Genomic DNA, 7,695 nt, shown 5'->3' with positions numbered 1-7,695 from the left:
CTCCCAACCACCACACTCTGGTGACCAAGCCTATTTGTCATATGAACCTCTGGAGAACACTTCATATCCAAACGACAGCACAGCCTTCTGATTCAGCATTTTGTTGCATACATTATGTCTTCTCCTTGATGAATTATTTTTGATACCTTCACTCTTTCAACAGCATGGAAACAAAAATTATTTCAACACCCTTCTTTTCTGTTCTCATTGGTTATCTACATTTTTATTACACTGCATCTTCCATGTACTCAAGTTCTAACCAGGTGTGGTGGTGAACATCTGTAATCCCAGGAGGCAGAGAAAGGAGGATCACAGGTGCAAGGCAAGCTTTGACAACTTAGCAAGACCCTGTCTCAACATGAAATAATAAAAAGGGCATGGATGTAGGTCCGTGGTACAACATCCCTGGGTTCAATCCCCTTTACTAAAAACAACAGTAACAACAACAAATAGGTACTTATGTTCTTTATTCTGATTTCTTTCTTGGGCAACTGAAGTACTTTTGGGGGGGTTTTGTTTTGGAGTTCAGGGAGAAAAAATGAATTGTATATGATTGAGATGTTCAATATATAAATATGTCTTTCTGTTGCCCTCCATTTGAACAAGCCCTTAAGGAAGAACTGGGCATGGTGCAGCACAACCTGTAATCACACTAGGAGCCTCTAGGAGATTGGGAAGCAGGCAGTCATTAAGCCTGAGCCACTTTTTCTTTGTGTCTGCTTCTTCTCCTACATAAACTCCCAGCCTAGGGGGAAGGAGGGTTCTAAAGGAAGAAGGCATCAGGATAGGACAGGAAATTCAACACAACGGCCCCTTACCCTGGGCAAGGGGCGTCTGTTGGGCTGCAACCTGCTCTGTCCTCTTTCCCCCCAGGCCACCTGTGAATCTGCTGGGCCCTCCCTCTTCACAGCAGATCACTCCCTCCTTTCCCATGGACCACGCTGTGGGCAAACTTGTCTCTTCAGTGTTTCAGCTGCTTTTCCTGCTCTTTACCCATACCTAAATTCTATTCCTGGGGCTGGAGAACTACAACACCCATGACCTCCCTCCAAGCTCCTTATCATCCAGGCTGCATGACACAGATCCTGACAACATGGTGACACCAGCCACTCCCACTGGCTGCCTTTGAGGGCAGGGCAGTAGGTGTGAGTGGTTGTCTGCATGGGGCAGGGTTGGCAGGGCCTGTGTGAAGGGATGTGGGCAGTGCCGGGCTCCTTGGGTGTGCCCAAAAGTAGAGACCAAAAGGCCCAGGAGCCACGGACGTGGGCTATAAATCATAGAAGTCCACATGGGCTCCAGACTCAAATGTGTCTCTCTGCAGCAGGTTCAGGAGCTTCTGGGCTGACATCCCGCAATCTACCAGCTCCCCATTTGTCTTCATATCCTGTAGCCTTTTTCGTAAGTCTAGATCCACTGTGGTCTCCCGAGCCAATAGCTGCATGTCTGTGTCCAAGGCACCTGGAGAATCAAAATGAGATGTCAGGGACAGAAGGTCATGGGTCAGTGCTATGTACTTGGGGAAGGAGCTGAGTCATGTCCGGCCAGAGGCAATAGTTCATCTTGGCTGAAATGCATGGACAGAGTGGCCAAAGACCCCACTGTATCTGTCACTGCTGAGTTGCACTCAAATTCCAAAGTCCACACAAACAAGATCCCCACCAACACACCACCCTGTGACCGTCACCCCCTCATGAAGCAGGACCTTCTCTCTGGTCTCTCTCTCTTTCATTAGTTTTCAGTGTGGAGCTGGGATGAAGCTCAGGGCCTTAACACATGCGAAGCACGGACTCACCAACTCCAGGCCCACAGCACCGTCTCTTCACTTTCCCACCTTCTACCAATGAAGTATTTAAAAGCCCTGTGCCCTCCCCCACATCATCCTCTGCTACAGCCAACCAGGCACCAGGCAGGACACTTCTGCACCTACATACCCTGACAACCAGGCCCTTCCTGCTCACAAAGCCCTGGTTCTCTCTCCCTGCTTCAACCCACCCCTCGGCTAAACTCATTTTCCCAAAATATCACACCATTCCTCTGCTGAAAACCCCTCAGGGGCTTCCTGGCAGCAGTGGTGATTGAGGTCACCCTCTCTGATGGTCCTCGCCCCCTGTGCTGGGAAGTCCTGTCCCAAAGCCACCAGTTGAGAGTGCCCAGTCGCTATGGTGAACCCTGTTCAAAGGAGGGTCTGTGCTTGCCATGGCATTATCGGTTCTGACCCTGAGTTCAGACACCAGCTGCTGGAAGTAAAGAATCATGAGCACAAGCTGATGAATATACCGGATGGCCAGAACTTTGTCCTTCATACCTACATGCTTTGAAGAAAACCTTCTCACAAATTTACCCTTTCTGAGGGCTGGTTTATATAGCTCAGTTGGTAGCATGCTTGCCTTGTGAGCACAAGGCCCTGGGTTCAATTCCCAACACCACACACACAAAAAAATTTACCCTTTTTGATGTTAAAACCTATTTAATAAATGTGCCGGGCTAGCTCTGGGTCATTACATTTCCTTCAGGTATAATAACCCACCTGGCCTCTTTCCCCTCTGTGTTCTTCATCACCCCTCGCTGGTGTTCTGAATTAACAGCCACAAAGGTTGAGGGAGTTTCCCAATAAGGTTGAAGCAGTTTCCCAAAAGCCAAGATCTCAAGGTCCCTTAACCGCTCCCCTCTGTGAACACCCAGCTTCCAGCCAAACTGCAAAGCTTGTCACTGCCTCACACACTTTCTCTCCTTTACCTGCACTGCTAGGACATGTCTAACCTGGAAACATCCACACAGCACCATGGGACAATACTGAGTCCAGCTACCTTCAGTAAAGCCATTCCTGGTCTCCCCATTCAAAAGGAATCCTTCCCCTTCATGAACCCTTGTACGCACGTTCTATTCTCCATAGAGGAATCACAACAGAATTTGGAGTTAATGATCCTGGGGGACAGAAAATCACAGAATCTCAGACCTGGAAAGAACATCACCTTCCTGACATTCAAACAACTTCCAATCACCTGTGCATCCTCATACAAGGAACATGCTACCTTTCCATATAGCCCACTCTACTTCTGGACACCTGTTAGAACATCCTTCCAGAAACTGAATGACATTCAAACTGGACCCTCTCTCTTCACACATCACTCCCTTTTCCCATGAACAGGCCCTGGGGAGCTCCTAAAAATCTTAGCTCTCTCACAATGCCTAGACTCCTGACATTGAACCTAGCCATGTGGCCATCTGCCATCTCAGCTTCTAGCTGTAAGTGACATTTGGTCATGTGGTCTGAGTGAGCTCTAGGCTGAGCTGCAGGTGATGAGCTGGGATGTTGGCTCCAGAATTCCTGCGTGGGTCTGTGGGGTGGAGCATGGAGAACATGAGAAGTAGACATGGTGCTGATCACACGTTGGAAGCAGGGTAGAATCCTGGTCTTGCCACATTCGGGCTTTGTGGAGCCCGCTCTATATCTGTCCCCAGGACACAAACCTGCATCTCTACCTAAGCTGCTCAGACATTAGACCACAGCTCTGTCACACCTTCTAACTCCAGGAACTGCAAGTCTAGAATAAAGGCCCTGGCACTGTGGTATCTGGGTGGAGAGGGCAGACACCAGACCAGTGTCTCAAGACCCCATACCCATCATCCATGAGCACAGGGAACCATCTTAATCATCCCAGCAGCCCCCATCCCCAGGGTTCTGGGCCCAGTTCAGCCTAGACTCTCACCACTCAACAACATCTGTCTGCATGTCACTCAGTTAACATGCTCTGCAGACCCACCCTGGACTAGCTTTGCTAGCTAGCTGCTGGCACACAGATGAACAGGGGTTCCCATCAGGTACACCTAGGAAGGTAACACAGTGTGACAAGTCCCATGGAACAAGTAGAAGTTGTAGCAATTAGACAGTACTTCACTGCTGAGGGTTGTTTCCACAGGCACTACCATCATTTAGCTCCCTGGGAGACAGGTAGCATCTTTCCCATTCCACATGAAGAGGGAAGCTTGGGGCCCAGAATTCAATCCCCACTGTTCTCCCAAACTACATCTAATATCCCGGGCTTCCCTGTCCGAACTCTAGTCCAGGCAACTCCCTACTCTCTCTGCATCCCCTGCTCCTGCCAGCTCTACTTCCTTGGAATCCAACGTTTCACCTGAGGGGTGAGGGTCAGGAGTCAGGAAACAACACACTTTGTGGGTGCTTCCAAAAAGGAGAAAGGAGATAGGCCCTTTGTCCAGTCCACAGTGGAGGAACCAGCCAGTTCTGGGAACAGTGATGGTAGCACCTTCCACCTACCTGGGGCATAGCTCAGCACCCTCACACTAGGTTCCTCTGCAGCCAGGACCTGGAACATCATTGTACGGGCAGCCTTCCCTGCACAGTACAATGTCCAGCCCTTAAAGGGCTTCAGGGCACAGATGGATGAGATGTTAACCACAGTCCCTGCTCAAGCCAGGACGTTCTGGGAAGGCCTTCAGGAAGCTGGAGGTCAGGCAGAGAGTGGAAAGTCAAGTTCATAGCCCAGTAGCTGTTTGCTTCTGCTGGGTCACTGAGGGTCTGAAAGACTTTGGAAATATCCCCAAGGGTGGCTGAAAATCAGAGGTAGAAATAGTCAGTGTAGCACCGGGGATGTAGCCCTGTGGTAGAGCACTTGCCTAGCACAGGAGAGGCCCTGGGTTCAATCCCCAGCACCTGGGAGTGCGGGAAGCAAAAGAAATAAAGGGTCTGTTCCTCTTACCAGCCTCCCCCAATTCCTCCAGAGACACCCTTCTCATCCAGACTTAGAGGACCTATCTCCCTAGCACTTCTCAAGGCGTTTCCTGCTTCTCCAGCTCTGCAGAAAGACTACTTGTGGGGAGGAGACCACCCACCCAGGCTGTCCACTGATAATGCCCTGGCCTTGCTCTGGCATTGGGTAGTCAGGGCCTTTGGGGCAAGCTCTAGGGGGAGTTTGGAGAAGCAAGGCATTGAGGACTCCATGCTTTGACTCAGTCCGTCGGTAGCGGACGCTGCGCAAGGGGTTCTGAAAAGTTCTATGGACACTTAAGAAAACTTAATTGGGCAAAACCGCGTCAGGATGAGGGCCGCCAGATTTGAGGACGCCTGGCCTTCCTCCTGTACATTAGGCCTCTGTGTGCCTCGGAGGTTGTGTAAGTGCGATCCACTTTATGCTTTAAATATAGCCCTTGCTGCTCTGCCACTGCAACTCATTTTTTTTTTTTTTTCTTTCTCTTCCTGTCTTCTACTCCTCTCAAATCTCAAGGGGGGGAAGGGGGAACCAAAAGCCAAAAACAAACAAACGAAAAAAAAAAAAAAAATGAAGTCCCCACGTCCTGCTGATGGACAGAATCACAGCTTGGAACAGGAGTCCCCTGTGTTTCTCCTTTGCTGTCAAAGCAATAAACCTTTCTCCTCTTCTCAAAACCTTGTCCTCCTTATTGGATTGGCATCCGGAACAAGGACTGAACTTCAGGCAACAGCTGAACTACCCGTACTCTGGACTCTCGGCCGCCTAGTGTGCCCACCTAGGAATCGCCCTTACTGTCCCAGCGGGGTGGGGAGAGACCGCTTAAATGCAGAAGCCACCGCCCCGTCTCACCCGCATTGTTTATAAGCAGCAGGCGCTGAAGCCCTTCGGGTCTGGGGAGGTCGCGCAGGGCTCCGAGCAGCTGCTGCAAGCCGGCGTCCGAGCCCAAGTCGGCGGGCACCGGCACCACGCGCAGGCCAGGGGTGCTCCGCCACCAGCTCTGCCTCCAGCTGCCTGAGCGCCTCCTGGTTGCGGGCGGTTAGGAGCAAACACCGAGCCGGGTGACAGCAGCCGGGCCAGGAGTGTGGCCAGCGCGCGGCCGAAGCCACGGGAGGCCCCTGTGAGCACGCACAGTGTGCGGCCGAAGCCGCCTTCCTTGCGGATCCCACCTTCCATGCCGCTGATCTCCGCTGGCGGGAGCGGGATCCGAGACCCTTAAGGCCTTGGAAGGGGCGGAGACAATGGGAGGAGCCGCGGAGCAGGGCGGAGACGAAACCTGAGTTTTCAGGTTCCCAGTGCTGGAACTGATTCCCTGGGTCCCTGTTGTCACAAGTGGAGAAATCGGAGTGCTGGTTTGACAGGAGCCTGAGCGATTAGGTAACCAACCAGGAAGGGCTGGGAGCTGGTCCAAGCTGTTGGCCGGGTCCCCAGCGCTGCCGGTGCTCACTGTGTGTCATTGTGGTTTTGCCACCAAAGAATTTTAAAATGGTTCCTCCCTGCTCTTCAGGCAATAGAAAACAGGTCTGTGAAAGCAATCTCATCCTTGAGTTCTTTGGACATTTGTGAACTCCTTCTTTGTGCCAGCCTTTGAAGAAAGGGAGGGAGCAAAGAAGAGATGACTGAAAGTCAGAAATCCACTCTTTGGAAATAGGTGCTTCTATGGGAGCCATTGGGAAAAGCCCCCAAGGGCAGTGGTTTGCTTAGTCTTGCGGAGCCTCAAAAGTTCTTCCCTTCCTAGGAAGATGCTTATAGCCTTCCGCTACCGCACCATGTCCCCACACTGTCAGTCTCACAATGTCTCACGGGCAACACAGCCCATAGAATTCCTTTGAAAATGGTACAAGATTTCCTAAATCTACCTGCACATTGGGAGTCACTGAGGAATTTTATAACTACTGTGTCTCAGTGACCTAACTGAGGAATTTTAATAAGATCTTCAGAGGATTTTCATGTACAAGTCTGGGACCACTGCAGTAGCAATTGATGGTAAAGTGGTTTTTTTTGTTTGTTTGTTTGTTTGTTTTTATTATTTTGTTTAGGTTTTGTGTGTGTGTGTGTGTGTGTGTGTGTGTGTGTGTGTGTGTGTCTAAGGATTGAACCCAGGGCCTTGTACATGCTAGGTGAGCACTCTACCAACAGAGTTATATCCCTAGTGTTAAAAGTCTAAACCTGATAAAGGTCATTAGTAGAGAAATTGGTGGAATTTCTAATGAAATGTAGGGTTAATTACTAGCATTGTATCTTTCCCTGCTTTTGACTAGTGAACTGTTATGTTTTTGGAAATATAGTAAGGCATTTAGACATAAAGGGGTATCATATCTTCAACACACTATCAAATGCCTCCGAAAAAAATAGAATGCATAAGCAAGTGCTTTCAAATGTAAATACTTAGAAAATATGGATTAAAGCTATTGAGAAGGCTTTTTTGTTTCCCTAGCCCCCAGCATACTGGGGATTGAACCCAGGGAAACTCTGCCACTAAGCCTTCAGCTGGCACCATCCAATGTACTTGGCGTGTTTGACTAGTCACAGATTCAGGAGTTCCAAGAGGCCTTCAGCATGATTGACCAGAACAGAGATGGTTTCATCAACAAGGGAGATTTGCATGATGTCCTTGCTTCACTAGAAAAAAAATTCAACTGATGAATGTCTGGATGTCATGATGAATGAGGCTCCGGACCCATCAACTTCACCATGTTTGGTAAGAAGTTAAATGGCACAGATGCTGAAGATGTCATTGGAAGTACTTTTGCTTGCTTTGATTAAGGAGCTACTGGCACCATTTAGGAGGATTACCTGGGAGAGCAGTTGACAACAGTGGGCAGTGGCTTTAACAGATGAGGAAGGGGATGAACTGTACTGAGAAGCCCCTTTTGACAAAAAGGGGAATTTCATGCCTGAAATCCCAGTTACTTGGGAGGCTGAGGCAGGAGGATCATAAGTTCAATGTCGGCCTCTTCAATAT

The 7,695-nt window shown here is 49.7% G+C and overlaps 1 pseudogene across 1 annotated transcript; it reads right to left on the bottom strand.

The window, feature by feature from the left end:
* Positions 1 to 433: 433 nt before the first annotated feature.
* Positions 434 to 5,943, bottom strand: LOC306644263 (sepiapterin reductase-like; annotated as a pseudogene). The gene is made up of 3 exons (XR_013766878.1): positions 5,583 to 5,943; positions 4,280 to 4,572; positions 434 to 1,458 (listed from the first exon to the last, which is right to left on the bottom strand). The product of XR_013766878.1 is annotated as a sepiapterin reductase-like (transcript).
* Between the last annotated feature and the right edge of the window lie 1,752 nt (positions 5,944 to 7,695).

The sequence above is a fragment of the Sciurus vulgaris genome (assembly GCF_902686455.1).
Source record: "Sciurus vulgaris genome assembly, chromosome: 14".
In the NCBI taxonomy this organism is placed as follows: Eukaryota; Metazoa; Chordata; class Mammalia; order Rodentia; family Sciuridae; genus Sciurus; species Sciurus vulgaris.
The sequence above is the reverse complement of the archived record's forward strand: the minus strand, read 5'-3'. Positions and strand labels throughout refer to the sequence as shown.